We start from the raw sequence: 15,052 nt of genomic DNA, 5'->3' as shown, positions 1-15,052 counted from the left end.
GCAGGAGAATGGCGTAAACCCGGGAGGCGGAGCTTGCAGTGAGCTGAGATCCGGCCACTGCACTCCAGCCTGGGCGACAGAGCGAGACTCGCCTCAAAAAAAAACAAAAAACAAAAAACAAAAAACTAGCCGGGCGAGGTGGCCGGTGCCTGTAGTCCCAGCTACTCGGGAGGCTGAGGCAGGAGAATGGCATGAACCCGGGAGGCGGAGCTTGCAGTGAGCCAAGATTGTGCCACTGCACTCCAGTCTGGGCGACAGAGCCAGACTCCGCCTCAAAAAAAAAAAAAAAAAAAAAAAAGAAAGAAATTACCCAAACATTCATCAATAATTGAATGGATAAACAAATGGAATACTACCTAGCAACAGAAAGTGATGAACTATGATGAATGCAATAGCATGAATGAAACTCGAAAACCCCATGCTGAGAGAAAGTCAACAGAAGAGTATGTATCGCACCCTTCCATTAATGGGAAATTCTAGAAGAGGCAAAAGCATTCTATAGTGGCAGAAAGAATACCAGTGGTTGCTTGGAGCCAGGCTTGGGAGAGGAACTGCTGACTCCAAATAGGCATGGGGGGATTGTGGGGGGTGTTGGAAACGTTGTATATTTTGACTGAGGTTATGCTTCCATGGGAGTACACATTTGTCAAACCTCATTTGAACTGTACACTTAAAAAAATGGGTGCATTTCATGGCCGGGCGCGGTGGCTCAAGCCTGTAATCCCAGCACTTTGGGAGGCCGAGACGGGCGGATCACGAGGTCAGGAGATGGAGACCCTCCTGGCTAATACGGTGAAACCCCGTCTCTACTAAAAATACAAAAACTAGCCGGGCGAGGTGGCGGGCGCCTGTAGTCCCAGCTACTCGGGAGGCTGAGGCAGGAGAATGGCGGAAACCCGGGAGGCGGAGCTTGCAGTGAGCTGAGATCCGGCCACTGCACTCCAGTCCGGGCGACAGAGCGAGACTCCGCCTCAAAAAAAAAAAAAAAAAAGGTGCATTTTATATAAAATATACTTCAATAAAGTTGTTTTTTCAACTACTAAAAAAGTTCAGAGAAGTCTCTGATAAATATACATGTACATACCACCTAGGATTAATAAATGTTAAATGTTTTGTTACTTGCTTCATCCTTTTCATATAGAAGAAATGAAATATTACAGATAAAGATGATGTCTCCATGGCTCCCAGGCCTATTTTTCACCCCTTCCCACCGGCAATTACATTCCTAAAGTTGTATTTATCCTTTCTGTCCATCAAAACTATGTATTCACAGACATCTTCATTTTATTGATGAAAATATCAAAGCTTAACAAGAGCTAATGCACAAGCCATAGATAAACAACGGCCTTGTCAGCAGCACAGCCTGTAATGATGTTCTATCTGAAGTTCGATCTGCAGGGCTATGTTACCCAACCTGTGTTTGAGGAGCTGCTAATGTAATTTACGTAATTATTGCAGTGTTTATACTGGTCTTTGTCTTCAGTTTTAAATGTGATTACAACTGGCACAAATCAGAGTTTAGTGTGTCATGACGTTTCTCTAAATTTCCAAAATGCATTGCTTATACATTTTCAAATCCAAGATTAATGAAGTGTTTTTTTTTTTTTTTTTTTGTGAGATGGAGTCTCACTCTGCTGCCCAGGCTAGAGTGCAGTGGCTCCATCTTGGCTCACTGCAAGCTCCACCTCCTGGGTTCATGCCATTCTCCTGCTTCAGCCTCCCGAGTAGCTGGGACTACAGGCACCTGCCACCATGCCCGGCTAATTTTTTGTGTTTTTAGTAGAGACGGGGTTTCACCGTGTTAGCAAGGATGGTCTCACTCTCCTGACCTGGTGATCCACCTACCTCAGCCTCCCAAAGTGCTGGGATTACAGGTGTGAGCCACCGCGCCCAGCCCTGATTAATGTAGTTTTTTTTTTTTTTTTTTTTTTGAGACGGAGTCTTGCTCTGCCACCCAGGCTGGAGTGCAGTGCCGGATCTCAGCTCACTGCAAGCTCCGCCTCCCGGGTTTACGCCATTCTCCTGCCTCAGCCTCCTGAGTAGCTGGGACTACAGGCGCCCGCCTCGTCGCCCGTGTAGTTTTTTGTATTTTTTTAAGTAGAGACAAGGTTTCACCGTATTAGCCAGGATGGTCTCGATCTCCTGACCTCGTGATCCGCCCGTCTCGGCCTCCCAAAGTCCTGGGATTACAGGCTTGAGCCACCGCGCCCGGCCAATGTAGTTTTAAACAGTATAATAATTTGATATCAGTGATTTGTTTAATTGCAATTAAGATGAAACATAGATATTTATGTATTTCCCTCTAATTTTCTCAGATAGATTACTAGACTATTTGCAAAGCACCTAACACCACTGAATCCTAAATAGGTGGCTGGATTTCACTGTTCTATGGATACTATGAGACAATCAGAGGGACTGATTTGACGACATTCCTCGCCCTTTCTTTTGATTTATCTTTTTTATGATGTATCTTCTATGTTGTCTAGATTTCCCCCTCAGTTCTAATGTTTATATTTTTAAAGTTGATAAATATTGGAGCTGAAAAGAAGAGTTTAGGCTAGTATTAAGTATTTTGTAATAATAAAGCTGTTAATTTCCCTTTGTAATTTTTTTTAAACTTACAGACACGGCCGGGCGCAGTGGCTCAAGCCTGTAATCCCAGCACTTTGGGAGGCCGAGACGGGCGGATCACGACGTCAGGAGATCGAGACCATCCTGGCTAACACGGTGAAACCCCGTCTCTACTAAAAAATACAAAAAACTAGCCGGGCGAGGTGGCGGGCGCCTGTAGTCCCAGCTACTCGGAGGGTGAGGCAGGAGAATGGTGTAAACCCGGGAGGCGGAGCTTGCAGTGAGCTGAGATCCGGCCACTGCAGTCCAGCCTGGGAGACAGAGCGAGACTCTGTCTCAAAAAAAAAAAAACAACAAAAAATAAAGAAATAAATAGATAAACTTACAGACACATGTCTCTGAAAGAACACTACTAATTCTGGTTTTCATTGGCAAAGTAATTTTTCTTTTTTCCTTCTTTTTTTTTTTTTTTTTGAGACGGAGTCTCGCTCTGTCGCCCAGGCTGGAGTGCTGTGGCCGGATCTCGGCTCACTGCAAGCTCCGCCTCCGGGTTCACGCCATTCTCCTGCCTCAGCCTCCCGAGCAGCTGGGACTACAGGCGCCCACCACCTCGCCGGCTAGTTTTTTGTATTTTTTAGTAGAGACGGGGTTTCACCGTGTTAGCCAGGATGGTCTCGATCTCCTGACCTCGTGATCCACCCGACTCGGCCTCCCAAAGTGCTGGGATTACAGGCTTGAGCCACCGCGCCCGGCCATCTTTTTTCCTTCTTAAAAATAGATATGATTCTGATAAGAAAAATAATAAATGAAATAGTTTATCTTTTCTCTATAAGAGAAGCAATACAAACCAGTTTCAAACTCAAGTTTAAATTCACACTGGGGTCTAGGGTATCTTTTCTTTTAGAATTTGAAATTTGGCTAGGTACAGTGGCTCACGCCTATAATCCCAGCACTTTGGGAGGTAGGAGGATTGCTGGAGCCCAGGAGTTTGAGACTAGCCTGGGCAACATAGTGAGACTCTATATTTATGAAAAAAAAAAAATGGAAAGCTGAATGTTCATTTGCTTGTAGCTTTAGATACATATTCTTTTTTTTTTTCTTTAAGAGATAGGGTCTCACTCTGTTGCCCAGGCTGGAGTGCAGTGGTGCCATCATAGCTCACTGCAGCCTGGAACTGCTGGACCCAGTGATCTTCCAGCTTTGGCTTCTGGAGTAGCTGGGACTACAGGTGTGCACTACCAAGGCTTAGATATATATTCAAATCTCATTGGCTATTGCCTTGGATATCACAATGGAGTTTAACTCTGTCCATCATGTCAGCAACATACTATAGTGTCACTGGAGCCACAACTGGATTATGAATGTGACTCACCTAGTGATGCGCCATCCTTTTCAATAACATCTGATAATTGCAGAGATGACTACATCAGACTAGTTGAGCTACAGGGTTCTATTGGGTCACTGGTGACTGGCACGTGGGATGGGGTGGAAGGGACTCTTTTTTTGGTGCTGTAGAAGGGGCTCTACCCTCTTGTGGAGTAGTGTGATACCCCAAGAATGGAGAGAACAGAAATTCTCAAGATACGCAGCTGATGCCGGAGGATAGAGAATCTTACTGACTTTTTCTTGTTTTTTGGACAGCTAATCAGAAGACAATATGGTCAGGGAGAGGGCCTGAAAAATCTGCTTTGGAATATTTAACGGTGACATTTAGATAAGGGTTAAGGGTGAAGCCAGCCTTATGGATGCGGGGATCAGGGGAATGTTCCTCAGGTGCTCAGGTCAGGGACAGTGGCAACATCCTCAATAGCTAAGGAGGTGTGGGTGTTTTTTTTTTTTTTTTTTTAATACTTTAAGTTCTAGGGTACATGTGCATAACGTGCAGGTTTGTTCCATATGTATACTTGTGCCATGTTGGTGTGCTGCACCCATCAACTCGTCAGCACCCATCAATTCATCATTTATATCAGGTATAACTCCCAATGGAATCCCTCCCCCCTCCCCCCAGGTGTGGGTGTTTTGAGGAAACCATGTGGTTTGTTTCATCACTATATGAGCATCAGGAACTGGCAGTACTGATATGTGAATGGGCTCAAGGTGACTGAGAACAAGGTGTGAAACTTTAGGGAAATGATAAGGCTGTCTTTTACCTGGTTCAGCATACAGTGAACTTTTCCAGATGTAGCTTCTTAAAGCCCTTCGTTTTGTCAAAGCAGAATCTTTTTTTTTTTTTTGAGACAGAGTCTTGCTCTGTCACACAGGCTGGAATGCAGTGGCATGATCTCAGCTCACTGCAACCTCTGCCTCTCATGTTCAAGTGATTCTCCTGCCTCAGCCTCCAGAGTAGCTGGTATTACAGGCACACACCACCATGCCCGACTAATTTTTTGTATTTTTGTAGAGATGGGGTTTCGCCATGTTGGCCAGGCTGGTTTTGAACTCCTGACCTCAAGTGATCTGCCTGTCTCGGCCTCTGAAATTGCTGGGATTACAGGTGTGAGCCACCACGCTTGGCCTGGATACCAGTTTTTAAGAGAAAGGGATGCAGGAAAGATTGGAGATCTTTGAAGAATCTCTTTTTTTTTTTTTTTTTTTGAGATGGAGTCTCGCTCTGTCGCCCAGGCTGGAGTGCAGTGGCCAGATCTCAGCTCACTGCAAGCTCCGCCTCCTGGGTTCACGCCATTCTCCTGCCTCAGCCTCCTGAGTAGCTGGGACTACAGGCGCCCGCCACCTCGCCCAGCTAGTTTTTGTATTTTTTAGTAGAGACGGGGTTTCACCGTGTTAGCCAGGATGGTCTCGATCTCCTGACGTCGTGATCCGCCCATCTCGGCCTCCCAAAGTGCTGGGATTACAGGCTTGAGCCACCGCGCCCGGCCAAGAATCTCTTTTTTAAAAAAAAATCATCTTTTTCGCTGTAGTTCTGTCACCTTTAATAGACTCTTTATTAAGCCTGCGAATCTTATACTTCTTATCTCTGTTCTATGTGAGTTGGCATAATGGGTCAAATTCGCAATCCAGAAATGCCTGTATTCTGTTTCTGATGTGCTGAGGAGGTGTACAATTGTCTTCCTTGATTTCAACCTCAAAAGCTTTATATCTTTACCTGGGAACATAGAAGTCATTATTATTATGTCTTTCACAAATGATGTAAACTTAAAAAATTATATATATTTTCGATGTAAACTACTCCTTGGAGGAAACTGGTTCCTTTAACATTTATTTCCTAATTTTAATTTCTACTAGTTTTTTCTTTCAAGCTTAAATGAGTGGGCCTTAGTTCTGTATCACTGCCATCTTAATCATGTTCTTTGTGAGTTTAGTAGCTTTACTTTTTAAAACTTACATTTCCAGAATGAAGACTTCTGTATTTTTGCTTTTTTCTTCATATATCCTATCCCAGCTCCCTCAAGACCTGTCAGCTGTTCCCTGCACCGTTTGTTATCTCTTGCTGTGGTCCAACGGCAAGGACAGTAAGCCGTGGGCACAGACTTTTCCTAAATCGTATGGATTTCCTTTAGTCAGTAACAATAATTTTGATAGTTAAGGCATTTACGCCTTAAGAATGTGATAAATCCCCCTCCTACTAAATGTAAAGTATTTTTCTATGCAGACTAACTCATATTCACTTTTCTTATAGAATAAGTATGTAACCAAATCTGTTCTTGGCTTCTAAGAAGTTAGAACTCAATGTAAAGCTGACTTGTGGAAAATGACTTACCCATTCTGGGTAAATGGACACAGGTATTTAGTACTTAAGTAGTTTCTGATATACCATTACATTAACATCATTTTAAAAATCGCTCTGAATTATATGTATTTTAAGAGTGACTGGGTTTTTAAAAAAATAGAAGTGGTAGAGCATAAATCATAATCTTTAATAAGGTAATAAAAGGCAAACACTATTGCTCTGGGCAAAACTTGGCTAATGCTTTTGGATTTAATTCGGAAATCTTCACAGACGACGCTCAGCATCCTATCAGCCCTTGGCAGAGACACACGATCCAGCCTAAATCCTCAAATTCTGGCTCTCGCCCCAAGTGTGTAGCCAGTATCCATAGAGACTGCGAAAAGCATCTGCGAGACGGGGCGGCCCCCTCCTCCTCAGCCCCAAATTGCTTCCTTTTTCGGTGGGAGGAAAAACTCCGAGGAGTTGTGTGGGCGCCCAAGGAGCACACGCTCTTCGGTCCCTCAACGCCCAGTACAGTTTTCGCTAAGTTCCTGGCCGAACCACAGATCCCACGATGCACCAAGCTTCTAGAGCGGTCAGAGGGGCAGCTTCCGGTTTAGGACAGCGCGGCTGCGCACGGCGTGTGGTCTTATTGGCTGGAACCGCCTCGTGCGATGCGCGTCACGACGACGTACGGTCGTGGGGGCGGGGAGACGCGGCGGTCGCGGTCGCGGCGGCGCGAGCGCGATTCCAGAAGCGGCATCGCGGCGGCGGTAGCGGCGGCGGCTACACCGGGCTGGGCCCCCTCCCTCCTCCGTTTCCCCCTCCTTCCCCCTCCCCTCAGCGGTGGCTCCCAAGAAGTCCGAGACACGCGGCGAGGCGGCGACGGACTCCTGGTGAGGGTCTCTGGAGTGTGGGCGCCGTTTCCTCGGCGTAGAGGGAGAGCCTGGGGTCGGGGGGAGGTGAGAGCTGAGGGGGCGACTGTCCCTGGCGCGGGCGGGAGAGCGCGCTCTCGGCCCGGCCGGCAACTTGATCCCTAACTCTGACCTGCTGTTCGGCGCGCCGTGGCCCGAGGGGCGGCCGTGTGGGGGCCTGAGAGCCGCCCTCCTTGCGACCGCTGTCGGAGAAGTCCGGCGCCCACCGCCCCGCTCGCCTCGCTTCTCGCGGCGGAGGGTCGGAGCCCGCTGCCCTCTGCTCACCTTCGGGTGCAGTTGCTCCAGCTCCTTGCCCGCGGAGAGGATCTGCCCGCCCCTCGTGGTCTCTGTGTGTGTCACTTCTAGGAATGTCTTTGGTGGAGGCTTGGGATGGGTTCTCTTAGCACCACTTTAACAGCGACTGGGGTGGGGCGAGTTCCCTCACCTGTCTCAGGTGGCGCGTCGGGCAGCCTGCTGGGGACCCTGGGTCCTGTCTTCCCAGGCCCCTGTCCGTCCGTGTTCGCTTCTTTTAAAATTACCGGTAACAGGGTTACAAGTCAGTTTTTAGGGGGCTCGGAGAGAGTTTGGGTTGGAAACTGATAACTCTTTTTTTCCTCCTGGCTTTTGACCTTGATATAAACGTTTGCCTCTGAAATTTTAACAACTTCATAAGATGGTCCAAAAGTGAATTTTGGTAGAAAGATTTAAATGCACAATTGGGATTTTATGGGGTACGGTGACTTCATTGCAGGTTGACTTTTTTTTTTTAAATGAGATGTTCTTTTGATTTTTTGACTCTGGGTTTCTGAGACTTGGTGGTTGTTCCCATTTCTGTTCCAGAAGCAGACTTTTTATTACCCCTTCCCCTCAGCAAGAGAATCCCTGTAAACGCCGAGAAATCTGTCACGACATTTAAATTTATTTGATTACAAAACTTTTCCAAATGAAATGCTAAAAATTCCTTCAGAAAAAAACATCCATCTACCCATAGCATTCTTTTTTGCGGGGGTAGATTATAAGTCTTGTCAGTTCCGAAGTTTGAAGTGTCCTCTTATCAAAGGCTACCCTTATGTCTCCTTAAACGATTCTTAGGTAATTCCTAGATGTTTTCATCCGTTCTAATAAATTTGTTGTCAGTGCTGATTGTGATGATCTGTAACTAAAATTATTTCATCAGTAAAAATTTACACACATGTGGCAGCTGCTTGTTGGTGAATTATGAAATTTGAAAAAATTTCAAATTAAATGTGAGAGGCATATTTCTTTTAACTTCTCATTGTAACTGTCTGCCCACCAGTATACGTTCCTATCTGGACTTTGGTCTGCTTAGCAGATTTCCTCTTTTCATTTGGCACTAGGAATGAGAGTAGGATTTCCAGAGCCTAAAAGAGAGTTTGTTTTTTTTTTCTATCCCTAGGTTCCTTGTATGAATTTATAAATAAATGTTTTTTTCTATCAGTAGTATCAATTTAGCTGGTGCACCTTTTTTTTTTTAGTATAAATCACATTTTGTTTCCGAAAATGAAAATAATTTTATTTATTTCAGGGATTGACAGATTTTAAAGCCTGCAGGCCAAGTCCTGCCAGTTGCCTCCTTTTGTAAATAAACATTTATTAGCCCTGGTGTGGTAACTCACGCTGGTAATCCCAGCACTTTGGGAGGCCAAAGCGGTCAGATAACCTGAGGTCAGGAGTTCGAGACCAACTTGGCCAACATGGTGAAACCCCGTCCCTATTAAAACTACAAAAATTAGCTGGGTATGGTGGTGCACGCTTGTAATCCCAGCTTCTCAGGAGGCTGAAGCAGGAGTATCGTTTAAACCCAGGAGGTGGAAGTTGCAGTGCGCCAAGATTGCGCCATTGCACTCCTGCCTGGGCAACAAGAGTGAAACTCCGTCTTAAAAAAAGAAAAAAAAGTTTTTGTTAGAACATAGCCATATGCAGTCGTTTAGGTATTGTCTGTGGTTTCTTTTGGGGTACAGCAGCAGAGTTGAGTAGTTGTGCCAGAGAGCCATATGGCCTGTAACACCTAAATATTTATTTACTATGTGGACCTTGATGTAAAAAGTTTGCTGAGCTCCATTAAAAATGATAACTTAGTCAATGTTGAAAATTATAGGCCGGGCGCGGTGGCTCAAGCCTGTAATCCCAGCACTTTGGGAGGCCGAGATGGGCGAATCACAAGGTCAGGAGATCGAGACCACCCTGGCTAATACGGTGAAACCCCGTCTCTACTAAAGAATACAAAAAACTAGCCGGGCGACGAGGCGGGCGCCTGTAGTCCCAGCTACTTGGGAGGCGGAGGCAGGAGAATGGCGTAAACCCGGGAGGCGGAGCTTGCAGTGAGCTGAGATCTGGCCACTGCACTCCAGCCTGGGCGACAGAGCCAGACTCCGTCTCAAAAAAAAAAAAAAAAAAATTATAATGAGTCAGAAAATTGTAAAGGAGAAAAGTTATTTACAAGTACACCGCTTGGGGATTTTTTTGTGTGATTATGTTTATAGAATGTGTTGGTGGTTATTTTTTATATAAATGAACTAAAATTGTTAAATGTTGGTTTATAATCTGCTTTTTTGGTTTGTTTTGTTTTTTGAGATGGAGTTTTCTCTTGTTGCCCAGGCTGGAGTGCAATGGCATGATCTTGGCTCACTGCAACCTCCACCTCCCAGGTTCAAGTGATTATCCTGCCTCAGCCTCCCGAGTAGCTGGGATTACAGGCGTGCACCACCACACCTGGCTAATTTTTTTGTGTGTGTGTATTTTTAGTAAAGGCAGGGTTTCATCATGTTGGCCAGGCTGGTCTTGAACTCCTGACCACAGGTAATCCACCCGCCTCACCCCTCAAAGTGCTGGGATTACAGGTGTGAGCAACTGTGCCCAGCCCTGTAATCTGCTTTTTTCAAAAGTATTTCATTATTCGTAGTTGGGTTTTGATTGCTTTTGTATTTTCTACATTGGAGGTCTTTCTAGAAAGAGGCTTATGAACCGGCTTTTCCTGATTAGTCTTACCAGTCAAGATTTAAAAAGAAAATCCAGGAATAATAAATGCTTGGTAATGAAGATGCTGGTTAACATTTATGGAGCACTTACTGTGTACTAGACAATTTCCACTACTTTACATGTATTAAATTATTTAATTGCTGTAGCAGCTCTGTGAGTGTTTACTGTGATTTCTGTTTTACAGGTGAGGAAACTTAAGTCAAGGAGAAAAATTAAGTAACTGTTGAAGTTTATCAGCTAGCAGATGGTGGAGTTACGATATGATTTCATGCAGTCTGATTTGAGAAACCCAAATTCTTAATATGCTACAGAGCCTCTCCTTATATTATTGCTCAGTATAGAAAGTTTGCACAGTCCAGAGATAAACGGTTATCCCTTGGTGTCTGTAGGAATTGCTTCTAGGACCTTTGGTGGATACCAAGATCCACAGATGCTCAAATCTCTGATGTAAATGGCATAGTATTTGCATATAACCTGTGCATATCCTCCCAAATACTTTATGTCATTTCTAGATTACTTTTAATACCTAATACAACATAAATGCTATGTAAATAGTTGTTACACTGTATTGTTTAGGGAATAAAGACAAAAAAAAAGTCTGCACAATTCAAATACAGATGCTATATTAAACTTTTTGGATCCAAGCTTGGTTGAATCCACAGACATAGAGCCCATGGATATGGAGGGCCAGTTGTATAATGTAAAAAAAATTCCTCCTCATGCACTTATTTCCAGTTTCATGCTTTGTGGGTAAGCATGGGCAACAGTTTGATACAGGTCTTTAAACCTCTCTTTGTATGCATATACAAGTAATTATTTGCAAATTTGTTTGCATATGCAGAATTAAAAAATTAACCTTTTTTTTAACAGCTTTAGATGTACAGAAGTTTGAGCCGATAGTTCAGAAAATGCCCATATTGCCTTCCCTCCCCTCATTTCTCCTGTTGTGAACATCTTGCATTAATTTGGCACATTTATTGCCATTTGATGAGCCAATATCAGTGCTATTGTTTGTTAGTCCATGGTTTACATAGGGCTTGTTCTTTGTGTTGCAGTTTTTTTTTTTTTTTTAAGATCTCTGTAGCTCAGGTTAGAGTGCACTGGTGCCATCATGGCTCTGCAGCCTCGACCTCCTGGGCTCAAGTGATCCTCCCACCTTAGCCTCCCAAAGTGCTAGGGTTACAGGCATGAGCCACCACGCTTGGCCGAGAATTGTTTTTAAAAAATGTGGGATCAAGCCCAGTGGTGGCTTGTGCCTGTAGTCCCAGCTACTTGGGAGGTTGAGGTGGGAGGATTGCTTGAGGCTAGGAGTTTGAGACCAGTCTGGGCAACACAGCATGTCTCTGTTTCTTAAAAAAAAAAAAAAAAAAAAGTGGGCGGGGGGCGGTGGTTCATGCCTGTAATCCTTGCACTTTGGGAGGCCAAGGCAGGTGATCACCTGAGGTCAGGAGTTGGAGACCAGGCTGGCCAACATGATGAAACCCCATCTCTACTAAAAATCCAAAAAAAAAAAAAAAAAAAAAGTCTGAGTATGGTGGTACGCGCCTTTAATCCCAGCTACTCAGGAGGCTGAGGCAGGAGAATCACTTGAATCTGGGAGGCAGAGGTTGCAGTGAGCCGAGATTGCGCCACTGCGTTCCAGACGAGAGCAAAACTCCATCTCAAAAAAAAAAAAAAAGGGCGAAACCAGTCATTCAGCAGTCATTCACATTTTTTGGTGGTTTTCAGGATACACTGCTTTTGGACTTTTTAATGTAAACATTCTTGATTTACTAATTTTCAGATTAATGACAATTTATTTTTGGGAATGGAAGGCTGGCTGGGATGTTACTTTTTCTTTTTTTATTTTTTTGTTTTATTTTTTTTTTTAAAGTGTATCTCATAGTGGCAGCAGCTTTTTCCCAAAGGAATGCTTATTTTTTTGACTGGACATTTTGGCTATACCTAATCATCAAAGTTCTTCTTTTTTCTCTTTATCTCTGGATTTGGAAAATGGATTCATTTTGGTTGTCTTCCTCATAAATTCTTTTTGGTCTGTCCAGCCATTGTAATTGCTAGTCATGTCTCCTTGTCAGACTTTGGCTTTTCATGACAGTCATCGATGTTAGAAAAAATTGCTTGCTCTTTATCACTATCTATTTCTTTTTTTTTTTTTTTTTTTTTTTTGAGACGGAGTCTTGCTCTGCCACCCAGGCTGGAGTGCAGTGGCCGGATCTCAGCTCACTGCAAGCTCCGCCTCCCGGGTTTACGCCATTCTCCTGCCTCAGCCTCCCGAGTAGCTGGGACTACAGGCGCCCGCCTCGTCGCCCGGCTAGTTTTTTGTATTTTTTTAAGTAGAGACAGGGTTTCACCGTATTAGCCAGGATGGTCTCGATCTCCTGACCTCGTGATCCGCCCGTCTCGGCCTCCCAAAGTGCTGGGATTACAGGCTTGAGCCACCGTGCCCGGCCTATCACTATCTATTTCAATACATTTCCTCTTGGGCTTTCCCTGGGGGCAGCACTGAATTTTTTCCTTAGTTGAGCCATGCAGATTTTCTAAAAGTCATCCTTTAGTTTGGCTTTTCACTCCTCCGTAGGTGCTGTTCAGCTTCTAGGAGATTTCTTGCAGTTTCTATTTGTCAACAGATTTACCAGCAGCACCCTCCTCCTCACTGATACTGGTGCTTCCCCACCTATCTTTATCATTTTCAGCCTTCTCTTTTTCTTTCTCTTTTCTTTTTTTTTTTTTTGAGACAGGATCTTACTCTGTTGCCCAGGCTGGAGTGCAGTGGTGCAATCATAGTTCGCTGCAACCTCTGCTTCATGGGCTCAAGTGATCCTCCCACTTCAGCTTCCCAAGTAGCTGGGATTACAGGCATGCACCACCATGCCTGGCTAATGTTTGTATTTTTTGTAGAAACAGGGTTTTGCCATGTTGTCCAGGCTGGTCTTAAACTCCTGGCCTCAAGCGATCCTCGTCCCTCAGCTTCTTGAATAGCTGGATTTAAGAGGCAGGAGCCATTGTGCCTGGCCATGTTCGTGCACTCTTGATTTTATTGGGGCCTCTGTCAGCTTACCCTGGAATTTATTCTGCATCATCTGAGGATATGGAAGAGCTGAATCACAGTTGTAGTAGACAGCATCGTCTTCTTATCCTTGTGTATTTTATACTGGGACAGGTCTTGAGTCTTGAGGAAGTTTTTCTATCATGGCTAGGGGACATTGAGCTATATTACCTCTTATAGCGCTGATTCGGACTGTCATGTCTTCCCCAAAGTTCTTGACCATAACATAATGGTTGGTCACAGTCATGAGCAATAACTAAGTGATCTCTGGGACTTACAGATGATGAAGTGCATGTTTAGCAAACAGTGACTTCTGTTACTTCTCTGTGGTGCAGCAGCAGAAACTTTTGGTCTAAGGCATAGAGGTTAGAAGGCTTATGAATTCCTACCAATCTGGAGATAAGATTTATGAGCATCATGTTACTTCAGACCTCTGCTTAGAGATTTCTAGCTGTGTGCTTCAGGAGTGTTTTGGTAAAACTTTGAGGATCATGAATAAAACTAATAGCTTAAAAGTTAAACACCTTGAGTTTTTTGTTCTTTTGTTTCTCGGGCACTTTTCATAACCTTTTCAGTGTTTTGTGTTTGGAGCCACTCTTTCCAGTGACAGACTGCACTAGTAGGTCTCTTGTCATTTTATTCTCAGATTCTGAGTCTGTCCTATTTGTTTGTCTTCTTCATCTATCCTAGGAAGAATGTCACAGTGGCAACCAATATCTCGAAACACGCAGTTATGATGACATTGACAGTTTTGGCATCAGTCCAGATGTTTCTTGTAGAGTTCACTCATCACATCCAAAGATAACTTGGCTGCAGTTACATTGCTGTCTTTTAACAAGGTGTATATGAAATTCTGCAGTACTGTATCCACTTTATTCTTGTGTTTTACTGTTATATTCTTGCTATCAGTCACAACATGAGTATGTAAAGTCTCCAAAGCTTATTATGGCAACTTGGAAGTTCAAAGAAGAGCTTTAGCGAACTTGGTGGATAGATGTGATACTTCTCAGCAAGATCAAAGCTTTGCCAAATGTTAATAGATGATCTTGATTCAAGACAGTATAATTGTAGGAAAGTAGAACTTTTAGCTCTTGAGGAAAGTTACTTAGATGTTCTGGGTAACAGTGACCAATCTGTGCCATAAATATCACCAGCTCTGTCAATTCTTTACCAGGTTTATTGGTTTTAATTTGATAATCTCCATATTGGATTTGTAGTGCATATAGTATTGCTGTAGAAACCCTTTAATGTCAACCAGTGGCTCCACTTTATTAGATTCTGTAACTGCTGCTTGTTACTGGGCAGCTAGTTTCTGCAGAACATGTTGGCTGTAGACTGCATCCACAGTGAGTAGTTCTCAGAGAACCGTACTGCTGACACTTGCAAACCCATCTCAGCTGTGGTGTGGAGTTGTGGATTTGTACTTCTGGATGTGACGAGAAACAGCATTTGGGAGCTCAGCAGGTGATGCTGTCTTGACTGATTTTGTGTGTGTGTGTGTGTGTGTGTATTTTATTTCATTTCTGAGACAGGGTGTTGCTCTGTCACCCAGGCTGGAGTGCCATGGCACAATCATGGCTCACTGCACTCTTGAACTCAAGCAGTCCTCCCGCCTCAGACTCCCACGTAGCTGGGGCTATAGATACATGCCAGGCTAATGTTTGCATTTTTAATGGAGATGAGATTTTGCCATGTTGCCCAGGCTGGCCTTGAACTCCTGGACTCAAGTGATCCTCCTTGCCTTGGCTTCTCAAAATGCTGGGATTATAGGCGTGAACCACTATGCCAGGCCCTGTGTGTGTGTTTTTAAAATTAATATTTGTGGCTTACTTTACATCTGCATCTACTCTCTTC

At 44.1% G+C, this 15,052-nt stretch overlaps 1 protein-coding gene across 1 annotated transcript in view; it reads left to right on the top strand.

Annotated features, from left to right (window-relative positions):
- Positions 1-6,912: 6,912 nt before the first annotated feature.
- The window catches only part of ADIPOR2 (adiponectin receptor 2), a 106,748-nt gene continuing 98,608 nt past the window's right edge, over positions 6,913-15,052 (top strand). Inside the window, exon 1 of the mRNA XM_033223268.1 lies at positions 6,913-7,134. The gene's annotated coding sequence lies outside the window, so the exon portion shown is untranslated. The remainder of the gene's footprint in view (positions 7,135-15,052) is intronic.

The sequence above is a fragment of the Trachypithecus francoisi genome, unplaced genomic scaffold (assembly GCF_009764315.1).
Source record: "Trachypithecus francoisi isolate TF-2019V2 unplaced genomic scaffold, Tfra_2.0 Lachesis_group11, whole genome shotgun sequence".
In the NCBI taxonomy this organism is placed as follows: Eukaryota; Metazoa; Chordata; class Mammalia; order Primates; family Cercopithecidae; genus Trachypithecus; species Trachypithecus francoisi.
This window is presented reverse-complemented; position numbering and strand designations above follow the sequence as displayed.